The sequence below is a fragment of the Oryctolagus cuniculus genome, chromosome 4, assembly GCF_964237555.1.
Source record: "Oryctolagus cuniculus chromosome 4, mOryCun1.1, whole genome shotgun sequence".
Taxonomy (NCBI): domain Eukaryota; kingdom Metazoa; phylum Chordata; class Mammalia; order Lagomorpha; family Leporidae; genus Oryctolagus; species Oryctolagus cuniculus.
The window spans coordinates 156,715,273-156,730,779 of NC_091435.1; positions in this window are offsets into that span (position 1 = coordinate 156,715,273).

A 15,507-nucleotide genomic window follows, 5' to 3' on the forward strand; every position below is an offset into this window, starting at 1 on the left:
TAAATCCCACTTGGTCTGGGTGGATGATCTTTCTGATGTGTTGTTGCATTCTATTGGCGAGAATTTTATTGAGGATTTTTGCATCTATGTTCATCAGGGATATTGGTCTGTAATTCTCTTTCAGTGCTGCATCTTTCTCTGGCTTAGGAATTAAGGTGATGCTGGCTTCATAGAAAGAATTTGGGAGGACTCCCTCTTCTTCGATTGTTCTGAATAGTTTGAGAAGAATTGGAGTTAGTTCTTCTTTAAACGTCTGGTAGAATTCAGCAGTGAATCCATCTGGTCCTGGGCTTTTCTTTGTTGGGAGGGCCTTTATTACTGTTTCAATTTCTGTCTCAGTTATGGGTCTGTTTAGGTTTTCGATGTCTTCCTGGTTCAATTTAGGCAGGTTGCATGTGTCCAGGAATCAGAATTGAATCTGTCTTATTGTGTCATGGGGAGTGTTTCATAGCAGGAGTTCAGCTTCAGAATGGTTCTAATTTGAGGATTCACAGACAGCTTGGTGGATAACCAAGTACTCCATTTGCAAAGATAATGCAATGAAATTTGCCTGTGAAGATGTTGTTGTTGATGTTCACTTATTTAAAAGAGGAGTGATGGGGGGACGGGGAGAGAGAGAAAGAGAGAAAGAGACTTCTATGATTTACTCACCAAAATGGAAGCAACATCCGGGTGTGGGCCAGGCTGAAGCCAGCAGCCAGGAGCTGCATTCAGGTCTCCCACGTGGATGGCAGGGGCCCAGGCACTCAAGCCATCTTTCCCAGGCACAGTAGCAAGGAGCTGGATTGAAAGCGTATCAACAAGGCATGAACCAGCATTCCAAATGAGATGCTGGCATCAAAAGTAGAGACCTAGAGCTGGAGTCTAGTAGAATGGTGGATAAAATCCAGATGGAGAAAGTCTATAGCCAGCTGTAATCTTGGAAGCAAGTATTTGAGTTGATATTTCTGTCATTTTAAAAATCTGCATCAAAATAGAGCTGCTTAAGGCTTGTAGGAAGTGAAGGAGAGGGCCTTAGAAAAATATCAAGAGCTCAACTTTGCATTTCTATTACATTCTGTGAAAAGTGAGAGAAAAATAGCTACAACATGCTTGTGATCTTAGTGAAAATGAGCATTGTGAGCACATGATTTGTATGAAAAATTTGTATGAAAAAGCCTCTATGAGACAAGATTACAACATTGGAAATTTGTTGGACTTCATAGAGGTGTGGAACCAAGAAAGGTCTTTCACATGGAAACTCACAGATCTTTCAAATATGTCTATAAAACTGACTTGGAGCCTGTTATAGAAACAGATGGCCTTAGAGACAGTTTGGATTTGAGTGAAAACTAATAGAACTCACCACGAGACAGTCCAGCATTCAAACGAGAGCTATACCTCAGTCAGAATGCAGGTTTGAAATCCGACCATGGAAAGGCAGAGGGGGACATAACAATTGCCTTACGGTCACAGGTAGATGATAAACTTCCAAAGGGCAGGACCAGAATCCATCATAAAGAGGATAGAGGGGACACGTGGGACATGGTGCTGAGCAGAACTGTGTCCATGAGCAGCAGCATTAAAGAACAGCTGAACAGGGGAATACTGAAACAGTCATGAGAGCCATTTTGCTTGTATGAGAAGCTGGACAGAATGGAAAATTTTAGAAGTCTAATTAATGGTCAGAAATCCTCCCTGAATGGTTTAGTGTCAGGCTGACATTGTTACCAAACCCTTTTGCTTTCGTTGAGTCTGGTGATATTTAATGAAGAATTTTTACCAGAGAAATACTGCTTTGCCATCAAAATTCAGAGAAGAAATGGATGATAGCAATTAGCACACATTCTCCATCTGACTGCTTCAAAAATAAAATGTCATGTAGTACAATTACACATTTGTAAGAGAAAGCTCTGCTATTCAGGGTGATGTCATTAAGTGTTATCAGCTTCAAATATATCTACTGACTCCAGACATTTAGAAGTTTGAGGAACTCCTTGCCTCGCAAGGCAGGATAGTATAACAAATATCAGATAGGATTTTGATACAATAAAATTAGATTTGAATTGTTGCCCCATTATTTGTTAGGTGTGCCATATTGACAATTTGTTTTCTCTTTTCATCACTCAAAGAATAAAAAATTTTTCAGGATAAAATACATTATGTTGCATTAGTAACTATTCCCCAAACATCAATGGCTTCATGCATGCATGTTTGCTTATGGCTTATAGTACCTATTCAATCTGGGTTGATGGGGCGGTGCTTGCTGTTGTCACTGTGTCTGTCATGGTAAGTGCCTTAGTGGAAAAGGGGGAAGTTACACACTGGATCTCACAAATTCTAAGAGAAATGATACATTGTCTTCAGTCACATGCCAAACCTCAAAGAGGGTAGAAGGTTGCCATCATATCAAGTTACCTGAAGGAAAATAGACCTTGAATATTTTTTTTGCCACCAATGACTTTTACAGAATAATAAAGCCTATCCCATAAGATTATTGTTTAATCATGCATACAAAGCATCTTAGTAGTAGTAGAGATTCAATGAATGGTAGCTATTGTTTTACAACCAGGACTTATTTACAACCAGGACTTCCAGTTAAATGTGACAGACTAAACAATCATGCTTAATTGCACAACTTCTCTAAATGTAACCAAAGTTATAATGACTGACTTAAAAATAGTTCTAAACCCCTGATGATAAGGAAAATGGGAACATAAATGAGAAAAAAAAAAAAGGCCCAAGACTTTTTAAAGGTATAAATACAGAGCCTGACTCAGCTGAACAAATAAAACCAGAGTCTGCCTGTAGAACGTGATCTGAATAGACATGTAGGTTGGAATCTTACAGTGTTGGAATGGCTCTAGCACCAAAGTTTCAAATATAGCATAACACTAAAACAAGCAATGGAGTGGATGAGATCACCTAAAATGCAAAAGATTGTGGGTAAATTACTATAAACATATCAAATGTATGTCTAAGTTTTCCCAAAATAAGGTAAATCCTCAAGGCTTACAAAAAAGAGAGCAACGAATCAATGCCAAAAATCAAATATGGGTGCCAGATCCACCCTGGAATTTTAGGAGCCTAATTGAGGAAGTTCTTAATCACAGGGAATTAGTGAACTATGTCTTAGGAACATGCAGAGTGGAAAACTGGAATCTGAGATCCACACATTTCATTGGAATGTTTGAGAGCTGAATGCTTCTATAAAATATGGTTTAGAAAATAATTGTCTGCCAGCAACAAAAGTGCACACAGAAATAATTTAATTTCTGCCACAGTTCTGGAAAAACAACAAATAACAAAAACATTCTCCTAAAGATTTGTAACCATGATTCATTCCTAAGCTTGTATTGACTTAATTTATATAGTCTGGAAAATTCAGAGCAGAGACATGAAATTAAAGTTGTTTTAGATTGGTGACTCCCTTAGTACCCAGTGAAAGCAAATGCACATATTCTGTAGAAGAAAGCTTCTTATTGTTAAGAGTCCCATGAGTTAAAGTCTATTAAAAATGAATTTATTATAAAAAATTAACCTATACTCAGGGAAACATCACCATAAACAATAGTAAAAGTAAAAGGTAGACAGCAAAATTCTCACATAATTTAGATTAGTGATTAGCGAACTACAGTTCATGGACCAAATGCAGCCTGCTGCCTGGTTTTGTTAACAAAGCTTTATTAGAACATAAAAAGGCTGCAATAGAGGCCAGCATTGTGGCTTAGCAGGTTAAGATGTTGCCTGCAGCTCTGGCATCCTAAATGGGCACCAATTCAAGCCCAGCTGTACCAATTTCAATCCAGCTCTCTGCTAAGGCACCTAGGAAAGCAGTAGATGATGACCCAAGTGTATGGACCACTGCACCCACATGGGTGACCTAGAAGAAGCTTCTGGATCCTGGCTTCGGTCTGGCCCAGTCCTGGCAATTGTGGCCATTTGGGGAGTAACTCAGCAGATCTCTCTCTCTTTGTCTCTCCCTCCCTCTCTCTGTAACTCTGTCTTTCAATAAATAAACATAATAAACCTTTATAAAAATATTGTAGTAGATCTTTACAGGAAGTATTATGAATACATTACTAATTTGCTTAGGAGATTTCAAAAATTTATTTATATTATAAATATAATAAAACAGTAAATTTTTGCATACTAAAATTGATGAGGGCATACTTATTTGTGGAAGTGTCTCAGAGTAGAACTTTGAAATATGATTGGACAAACAAGGATGAAAGTATTGGGTGCAGAGCAGTGAGAGGCATTAGAAAGGATGTCTCTGATAAGTCAAAGAAGGACCATAGCATTGCTCAACCATTGAGAGAGAAAGGCACAGAGTTGACTTCACACTTAGTCTATATGAAGACATGTTTGCATATATGATATACATATTATACATAGAATCATGCATTAATTATGAGTATCAGATAAAGTTAGTTTGAAAAGCTCATGGAAATGAAATTAAAAGATAAGCTTGGGTCCCCCAAAATGTTGAAATCCATTCAAATAGTCTTCAGAAAGTTCATAGAAAATACATATTATGAAAAAACTATGCAAAAATTATACATGGACTTTAAAGCTTTTAGCAGCAAAATTAACATTTTAATTCAATTTTTTGAAGAAATTTTTTAAGTGCCTACATATATATCACATATATGTACTAATACATATATATTGCATATATGTATATGTTTACTTTTCTCTATTTTATCACATAATATAAGTAATGTGCATTAATAATTGTAAATACTATATTTATCATAACCCAAAATTAAGCACATTAACTTGCTTATGCATATTGCTTACTTTTGTTTTTAATGATTTATTTATTTACTTGAAAAAAAGAGTTAGAGGGAAAGACAGATTGAGAGAGAGATCTTCCATCCACTGTTTCTCTTCCTAAAGGCCAAATGGCCAGTGCTGTACCAGACTAAAGCCAGGAGTAGGAACCCCAACCACGTCTCCCATGTGGGTGGCAGGGTCCCAAGCACTTGGACCATCCTCTGCTGCCTTCCAAGGCACACTAGCAAGGAGCCAGATTAGAAGCAGAGCAGCCAAGACCTGAACCAGTACTCATATTGGAGGCCAGCATTGCAGATGGCCACCAAACCCACTACACCACAATTTGACCTGTGTCCTTTAAAAGGAATATGTTCTTTAAGAAAGGGCTTGGTGACCTTAAGGTAGATAGTTTATTATTATTATTATTATTACTATTATTATATTTGGAAGGTAGAGCATCAGAGAAAGTAGAGGCAGAGTGACAAACAGAGATCTTCCATCTGCTGGTTCACTCACCAAATGACTGCAATAGGCAGGTCTGGGCCAAGCTGAAGCCAGAAGCCAGGAACTCTATCCAGGTTTCCCCCGTGGATAGCAGGGGACCTAGCACTTGGGCCATCTTCTTCTGCATTCTCAGGCACATTAGCAGGGAGCTGGATCAGAAGCAGGCAAGCCAGGCCTAGAACCCATCCAATATGGGATGCCATCGTTGCAAGTGGCAGCTTAACCTGCTGCACCACAACACCAGCTCCGGTATTACATCTTACACCTTACTTGTTGTAACTTCCAAAATATGATTGCTGTGAAATGATCTTTACTTTTTAAAATTTTCCAATACATATAAATTTGAAACCTATAAAAACGTGAATTTTTCTGCTCAGAAAATATTGGGTAGCCATGGACAGCATCAGCTTTGTGTTCAAAAACCCTTTTCGACTTATTCTTGTGGGAAATCACAACTCACTGAATTAAGCAGAGACTCATTAAGATTTGATGTATTTTCTAGAAAAAAAAAGCATCACACCCCTAAACCAACTCCAAATAAGGCTGCTCTCTTTCTATCCAATTTATTCTTCCTCAGAGTTTAGATTTGGCTCTAGTCTACCTGCTTGTCTGTCTGTACCTCTTGAACGTCAGAGACTTCTGAAATGTTGTCTCAAATATGTGTATTAGCAGCAAAGCCCTAGAGTCCCTTCTTTTTTTACAGTCCATCAAGTCTTTTTCAGCACTTCCCATCTTTAACCATTGCAAACATTTCAGGAAAGCCAAGTGCAGCAAAAGTAAAATGAGATACCCTAAAGGACAATGCCTTTCTGGATTGATTTGTTTTCATGTTTTCTTTCTGTGAGTTGACATAGCCTGTCCTAGTTTGCTTCTGTTTCCACTTCCATTTTTTATGGCAGCCACATACTGGACTCATAGCTTTAAGGATTTTTCTATAGCACCCTTAAATGTCATTTTTAGTCATTACCTTATATGACTCATTATACTATGTGTTCCCATTTCTATTTCCTGCTCCTAGACTTACTGAATTCCTGGGGTTCAAGTTCTGCTTGGGTGTATTTTCTCATCAGGGGATATATAACTGCCTTCAGGTGATTGTTGACTTCGATATTTTACATTTTCTGTTCCTTTAAGTTATTTACTTTTACAATGAACAAGAGATGTTTTTAAAGTGACACATGAAAACATACTGTCCACTAGCCAAGACCACTTCATGAATCCTCTCTATCCTCTATCATTAACCTACTCTTCTGTCTTGAGCATTGCTCCTTTGCACTTCTTAATGCTGCGACCATTTGTAACATTTATCTAATCATTTTTCTAATGTGACAGCACCTACTACATTCCCCTTGTTGGGTTCTGAGTGAGATTTCACTGTACTTGTGTAGGTGTACAGTGTGCCAAGTGAGGGGGAAGACTTCCAAGCTCTACTTCTGACTAGAGAATCCTCAACTCATTGTTCACTGTTTAATCTGTATATCCTGAAACAGCATGTCACAGAACTATGTTACATAAAAGAAAAAAAAAAAAAAACAGGGAAAGCTTTTCTTCCTTCCTTCCTTCCCCCCTCCTCCCTCCTTTCCTTCCTTTTTTAAGAGAGAAGATGAAATCAGAAGAAAGGGATAATAACAGAGAAGAAAAATGAGGAACACTTGTTAAATACAAGGCATTTTTGTTCTTTGCTTCACCATCACAAATACTGATCCAGTTGATTTTTCTTCTAACACTCTAGGTGTTATATATACCACTTCTGAATTTGAAAAGTAAACTGGATTGTAGAAAGAAAAGACTCTACCTTGGTTCAGAAGCCAAGTAGGTTTGACTTTCCACGCCTTAGCTTTCTGATTTCTACAATGAAGATTGCCAGACTATAGCAGGAACCTTGGCTGCTCCATGGAGTGCTGGGGATTCTATCTTTGGTTAGATTCACCAGGGTGGCCATGTGTTTAGCTGTTCATATCTAGCATACATATGCTGGGAAATGACCCTGGAGGAAAGGAAGAGATCAACACTAAAAATGTTGAAAAATCAGACCTCTTGCTGATTTCTGCTTTTTCCTTTCCCCAACATCTTTTGAATTTATGAAAACTACTACCTCCTTGTTTCTCAGAAAGGGGCCTCTTTCAGCAAGTCAATGATTTTCAAGTCTGTCTGCATTTCACAATCACTCTGGATGTCATCTCTTTTTCACAGAGACTCCTGCTTTTCTTTTCAAATTACCACATCAGAGTCTCTATGGTAAGAGGTGGGCAGCTGCATTTTTTTCAAACATCAGTCTACATCATTCCCATCTACAGGCCACACTGGTACCACTGCTTAAGTTCCAAAATGTGAACCTATATTCAAGAAGTCAGATGAGCCATATCTTCCAATTTTCACTACAGCTAACAGTTCCTAGGTGTTTCATGTATATTAACTCTTAGACCGGAAGACTCTGATTTTGCAAGTGTGGCACAGGCTCAGGGAAGTCTGAGTAATAATGCATTAGAATATAATTATTTTACTCTTCTCTCTATGGCAGACTACAATTGTAATTAATACGTGTCTTGCTTATTGGTTTGTTTTCCCTTTCATACACACAGGTTATTGGTAAACTAATTAGTAAATGTGTTTCTTGTGTGATTAAAATTTTGCTAAAGTTCAAAATAATTTCATTTGTATCAATAACAATAGCTTGTACTTATTTAATTACATAGTAAAATGTATTTATACAATAAATAATGCCCAATGAATACTTGCTATGAACTAGAATTATGGTTGTTAATTGTTATTTTACAATTATAACAAATATGTGAGCAAAATGGTTATATCCTTTAAAAGAAGTTTATTTGAAAGAGAGTTACAGATAGAGAGAGAGAGAGAGAGAGATCTTCCATCTATTGGTTCACTCCCCATATGGCCATTAATGGCCAGGACTGGGCCAGGCAGAGGAAGCTAGGAGCCAGGAGCATCCTCTAGGTCTCCTACTTGGGTAGCAGGGGCCCATGCACCTAGGCCATCTTCTGCTGCTTTTCCCGGGCCATTAGCAGAGAGCTGGATTGGAAACGGAGCAGCTGGTACATGAACCAGTGTCCTAACTGGATGCCAGCATCACAGATGGCTTTATCCAATTATATCCATTTTACAGATTAGGAAATGAAAGCACAGACTGTACAGGATATTAACAGAAGATTGCAAAGATGTTGAGTGTCATAGCTGGGCTTCATACCTAAACCATTACTTCCAAGAGACTGAATCTAACATATTTTGTTTCACTTCCCAACAACATGGAAAGCATCACCTCTGACAGTGTTTTACCACATCAGGCAAATTACCCCCTTCACACTGGAATAAAGGAGGTAAGATTAGCAGCAACGGATTCCTAAGATTACCTGTTTAATGCTACTTTTACTCAGACTTCTGGACAGGAGGTAATTTGCATGTGGGAGTAGAAGATATTTCCCTTAATCCCTCCCTATTTATAATTTCCATAAAAGATTGGAAACTTGTTTTGTTTGAAGAGCATTTCAGAAGCAAGCATGTAGACTTTGGTTCCTCTAGGTTCTGTTTAAGGACTAAATTTAGAGAAGTTTCTTATATGCATATTATACCAATGGGAAATTTTTAAACTTTATCTAATTTTATAATTTGCTGAAAACGTCTGGACTTTGAATTAAACAATCCTGAAATTTGCACAATCACATTATACAAACCTAAAAAATCTGAGCAAAAATATAATTTATGTATAATCTGTAAATAAAGTTAAGTATACATGGATACCAATTATCTAAGCCTATTTTGCAGAACTATTTTTTGGCTTCTGAGTTGAAAATGTGCAATTAAATGTGAACATTTCCAGAGTTTGCAAATGGGCTTCTCTTGGACTCCCTATAACTCCTTTCTTTGTATTAAATTAAATGCAATGCCAACATTGTGAAAAAATAAATAAATAAATCGAGAGTGCATTTATTTATTTATTTATTTTTTTTTTTTTTTTTTTTTTTTTGACTTTTTACAATTAGTTTTACTTTGAAACAATTTCGGCCGGCGCCGCGGCTCACTAGGCTAATCCTCCACCTAGCGGCGCCGGCACACCGGGTTCTAGTCCCGGTCGGGGCACCGGATTCTGTCCCGTTTGCTCCTCTTCCAGGCCAGCTCTCTGCTGTGGTCCGGGAGTGCAGTGGAGGATGGCCCAAGTGCTTGGGCCCTGCACCCCATGGGAGACCAGGAGAAGCACCTGGCTCCTCGCTTCGATTGGCGCTTTGCACCGGCCGTAGCGGCCTTTTGGGGGGGTGAACCAACGGAAGGGAGGGGTGAACCAACGGAAGGAAGACCTTTCTCTTGTCTCTCTCTAACTCTGCCTGTCAAAAAAAAAAAAAAAAAAAAGAAAGAAAGAAAAAGGAAAAAGAAAAAAAAAGAAACAATTTCAGACTTAGATAACAATTGAAAAAAAAAAAAAAAAACTTGACTCAAAGATCTCATTAGGGGCCAATGATGTGGTGTAATGGGTAAAATCGCTGCCTAGTGCTGGCATCCCATATGGGCGCTGATTCAAGTCCTGGCTGCTCCACTTCCGATCCAGCTCTCTGCTATGGCCTGGGAAAGCAGTAGAAGATGGCCCAAGTCCTTGGGCTCCTGCACTCACATGGGAGACCCGCAAGAAGCTCCTGGCTCCTGGCTTTGGATCAGCTCAGCTCTGGCCATTGCTGCCATCTGGGGAGTGAACCAGTGTTTCTAACACCTCTCTCTCTCCCTCTCTCTCTCTCTCTGCCTCTCTGTAACTCTGCCTTTCAAATAATAAATAAATCCTAAAAAAAAAAAAAACTCATTAAGGGGCAGGTGTTGTGGTGTAGTAGATGGGGCCGCCGCCTATAACACAGGCATTCCATATGGGTGCTGGTTTGAGTCCCAGCTGCTCCACTTTCCATCCAGCTCTCTGCTAATGGCCTGGGAAAGCAGTGGAAGATGGCCCAAGAGGTTGGAGACGTGGAAGAAGCTCCTGGTTCCTGGCTTCGGCCTGGCCCGGCCCTGCCTGATGCAGCCATCTGAGGAGTGAACCAGAGGATGGAGGATTCTCTCTCTCTGTAACTGCCTATCACATAAATAAATCTTTTTTCAAAAAAAAAAAGTCATTAAATTTAGCTAACTGCCCTGAAGATACATTTTAGGGCATTCAGTCTGGGGTCTTTTTTTAAAAAAATATTTATTTGAGAGGCGGAGTTATAGACAGAGAGAGGAGACAGAAATAAGTCTTCCGTCTGCTGGTTCACTCCCCAAGTGCCATAAAGGCCAGAGCTGGGCCCATGCAAAGCCAGGAGCCAGGAGCCAGGAGCTGCTTCTGGGTCTCCCATGTGAGTTCAGGGGCCCAAGCACTTGGGCCATCTTCCACTGTTTTCCCAGGCCATAGGTAGCAAGCTGGATGGGAAGAGGAGCTGCCAGAACAGGGACAGGTGCCCACAGGGGATGCTGGTGCTGCAGGCGGAGGTTTAACTTCCTGAGCTGATCCCAGTCTAGGGTCTCTTGAGCAAGAAATATTTACTACAATCTGTTCCTTTAAAACATATATTTATTGAATTTATTTGAAAGGCAGAGTGAGAGAGATGGGGAGAGACAGAGGTCTTCCTTCTGCTGGTTACTCCCCAAATAGCTTCAATAGCCAGGTCTGGACCAGGCCAAAGTCAGGAGCCAGGAACTCTGTCCTGATCTCTTACGTGTACTTGCCATCTTCTGCCACCTTCCAAGGTGCATTAGCAGGGAGCTGGATGGGAAGCAGAGCAGCCAGGACTGGAACCAGCGCTCTGATATGGGATGCCAGGGCTGGTGTCGAAATTGCTGGCTTAACTCACTTTGCAACAATGCCAGCTCTTGAACATCTACTATGATTGGATCATGTGCCAGCCTCCCAACTGATCTCTCAGTGCAACCATCGCCCTCCAGGAGTCCCCAGAGTGCTAGAGTGATCCTTCTACAACAAGCTACATCATTTTACTCCTGTGCTAAAAACCCTGCAATAGCAGTCCATTTCATTTAAAAGAAAAAAAAGCAGGGGCTGGCGCTGTGGCATGGTGGGTAAAGCCACCGCCTGCAGTGCTGGCATCCCAGATGGGTGCTGGTTCAAGTCCCGGCTGCTCCACTTCTGATCCAGCTCTCTGCTGTGGCATGGGAAGGCAGTGGATGATGGCCCAACTGCTTGGGCGCCTGCACCTGTGTGGGAGACCAGGAAGAAGCTCCTGACTCCTGGCTTTGGATCAGAGCAGCCCCAGCCATTGTGGCTGATTAGGGGAGTGAACCAGCAGAAGAAAGACCTCTCTCACCGTCTCTCCTTCTCTGTGTGACTGTGACTTTCAAATAAATAAATCCTTAAAAAACAAAACAAAACAAAAAACCACAGTATTCTTCTCCTTTTCTCTCTGATCTCTCCTACTCCTCTCACTTCTGCTCCAACCACACAAATCTTGCTGTTTCCCGAAGACTTTAGATAGGCGTCCACCTCAGGGCCTCCGCACCAGCTCCTCCCTATCATATCCCTCAGGTAGCTGCATGGGCAACTCCCCCACTTCTTAGATGGCTTTCAAAGTTCATGTCCTTACTCTGCCGCGTTTTTCCCCTAGCACACGTCACTTTCTCAAACTCTATGCATTGATGGCAGCGTGGTGTCTTCCCGTCCTAGCTGTCAGCCACAGGCTGTGGACGCCCGTCTTTGTCTACTGTGTTGACTGCGTATCCCAAGCGCCTGCAGTTGTACCTGGCCCATGGCTGGTGTTCGGTAAACAGCTGCGGAATGACGAATGCCTCAATGAATGCTGAAGGCCTACTCAGTGCCAGGTGATCTTACTCGGTTGGGGACACAACATTAAACTCCCTCCCTCGTGGGACTCCCACGGAGGTCTGCTTAAGCCAGCTGACCTGTTTTCCAACGCTGACTCTACCGTTCGTTTCCGGTGAGATGTGGGGCAAGTTACGTAGGGTCTCCAAGCCTTACCTTCCCAGCAATCATGAGAATTAATGGGGAAGGGGAGTGGGGCGGGGAAGAAAACACAGAATAAAAGAACCCTTGCGGCATCCGGTACAAGAAACGCTTTGACATTTCCTTTCTCATCCTCAAGACCAGACGACTGGGAGTTCGGCTTCTCCGCCACAGGTTTAACCGAGGTTTTTGCAAAACCTTGGAAAGGCGCAACCAGGCTACTACGGGCAGGCTTACCCAATTTCTAACTGAGGATGTCCTGTTGAGAGAGGGCCTAAAAGGGTCGCAACGAGAAGCCACAGAACGCTCAGGTCACCTACTTCGCCGTTTTGCCTCCGATAAGCCTTGCCGGGTCTCCCGAGAGTGCATTTAACCCTTGATGCTATGGAGATTTTTTTTGCTAGTATTTATTTATTATTTTTTGTTTACAGTTATTTGTTATTTTAAGTTGTTATTTTTAAACTTTTAATTATTTTTAGCAGATTCAATATAATTTGGAGATACAAATTTTTTTCTTTTTTTAGGATTTATTTATTTATTTGAAAGTCGGAGTTACAGTGTGAGAGGTAGAAATAGAAAGAGAGAGAATATCCACACACTGGTCCACTCGCCAGATGGCCACAAAGGTTAGGGCTGGGCCAGGCCAAAGCCAGTAGCAAGGAGCTTCATCCAGGTCTCCCATGTAGGTGGCAGTGGCCCAAGGACTTTTACCATGATTCGCTGCTTTTACCAGGCCATTAGCAGGACCTGTATTAGAAGTGGAGCAGCCAAGACTAGAAACAGTGCCCATATGGGATACCAGCATCGCAGGTGGCATCTTTATGCGTTATGCTACGATGCCGGCCCCCACAGATACAATTCTCAGAATATAATGATATTCCCTTCTTCCCTCTCTTTCACTTTTATGGTAACATATCTTATTTATTTTTTTTTTCGTATCTTAAATTTACATTACAATAAAAGGGCTTTATGCTTCACTAAATAAGTTTAATTAGCAAAAAGCGAAAAGACCCAATGTCTATAATCGATAAATGAATGGAAAAATAACCATTTTCACATATACAGTAAATTTTAAGGTAATCAAAACATTAAAACTATACTAGTATCACATCCTTATTCACTGGCTTCACACTATATTTGCAGCAATACTGATACACACAGGCATTTCTTTCTCTTTTTTTTTTTCTTTTTCTCCTTAGGAGATGAGCTTCAATGTGATACCCAGTATAGCCCACCTATCCAATTTGGGTGACTTTATTGATTTCTAGCTCTGCATTTGTGATGGGTGCTTTTAAAGTGTGTGTCCCTTTCCTTTTATAGAATCAGTTCTAAAGATTTGTTTCATGTGGATACATATGACCAGACAGGTGTCTGTGCTCTTCTTCCTCTAAAGCCTGTCTGATTGCCTTTCTCTACAGATTGTTAATAGTTTCCCAACAGTATATACACTGCACTATTTATCCCCCTTTACCTCAAACCCTTTCAATACTGTGCTTTCGTTCACTTATCTCTTGCAATGGTTGCTCAGTTGGTGAGAATGTATAATTTTCATCAAAAATACTTGAGAATAGATTACAAAGTTGTCTCAAAAAATTTCATGGAAAATGGAACTAAAGGGGAAATTCTTTTTGATGAAAAAATTTTTGAAATCCATGTATAGCTTTTTTTTTTTTTTTTTGACAGGCAGAGTTAGACAGTGAGAGAGAGAGAGACAGAGAGAAAGGTTTTCTTTCTGTTGGTTCATCCCCCAAATGGCCACTACAGCCAGCGCACTGTGCCGATCCGAAGCCAGGAGCCAGGTGCTTCCTCCTGGTCTCCCACGCGGTTGCTGGGCCCAAGCACTTGGGCCATCCTCCACTGCCTTCCCAGGCCACAGCAGAGAGCTGGACTAGAAGAGGAGCAACCAGGACAGAATCCGGTGACCCAACAGGGACTAGAACCTGGTGTGCCGGCACCGCAGGTGGAGGACTAGCCTAGTGAGCCACAGTGCCAGCCCATGCATAGCTTTCTACAATATACATTTTCCATGAACTTTTTGAAGGTCCTTTATACAGCAGGCTCTTTAGTCCCACTCTGTTTTAGAGAATCAACTTTTGGGTTCTTTTCAGAGTATCTGTTTAGAATTTATGATTCAGCTATTTTGAGTCAAGTCAGGATGAACATTCCTTGCCTTCATGCAATTTTACTCAATTACAATTTGGCCTAATTATGTCAGTCTGTTCTTTTGGCACAACATTTGACCAAAGTGGTAGGAGAAAGAAAAATATCTGGGATTTTTCTTGAATCCCATTTAATGCTGGAGTATGTTGAACATATGTGTGTGTGTCCATATATGTATGTTTCTTTCTCTGTCTAAAGAAAGATGACTGATTTGCTCTTAATGTGCTACGCAAGTATTCCTATGATAAGCACTTATTTTGAATTTTTTAATTAAATGAATGTAAACTGATTCATAAAATGATTTACTTGGATAAAAAATAAATATGTAAGATCCTGATCAATTGCATTATTCAAGTGAATACTGATTGAATCCAAAATGTGGAACCATTTTAGTCCATGTAAATGGAGGGAAAACTAGCATCATTTCTTTAAAAAATGAGAGTGGGAGACAAGACCTTTGTTGCTATGATTTTGTTTGTGATTTTAATTGCCGAGATATTCAATATGTTTAAAAAGTATCTGCTGTCAAAGCAGAGAATCAGTAAATGTTCCTAGCACTTTTTGAACAATGGCAATTACATTGACAATCCATTTTGAGAATAACCATAATGGATCCATTTAGTGTGTGTTCTGTGTGGGAGCACCAGGGTCAACATAATGCCTATGAAAATGTGTGATATAGCAGACACTTCTATTATGTCATTCCCATTGATGTTATAGAAGGGAAAATGGAGATCTGAACCTTGGAATAATGGAAAAGAAAAGGAGCCTTTTATTATGTTACTATTCTCACATCTGAGAGGCACCCCTTGAGCAGTTATGCAGCAGAAACTTCCATTTGAACCTTTCAATGATGTTTTTCTTTATAAAACTGAAAAAAACAACATTGATTCAAAAAGATAGATGTACATACAGATGGGTCTGGGGAAATGTTGAGTTGTAAAAGGAAGTTAGCAACCTACCACCTTACTACTATTTCTTAAATAAAGCACTTCTCAGGGAAGAAAAAAGGAATAAAATGAACTTGCTGATCCACTTTGATTCTCAAGTGATGTAATACAGAGAAGCTCTTGGAAACATAGAGCAATTAACATTGGCTTCAAAATAAAAATTAAAACCATTACCAAAACAAAAGCCCA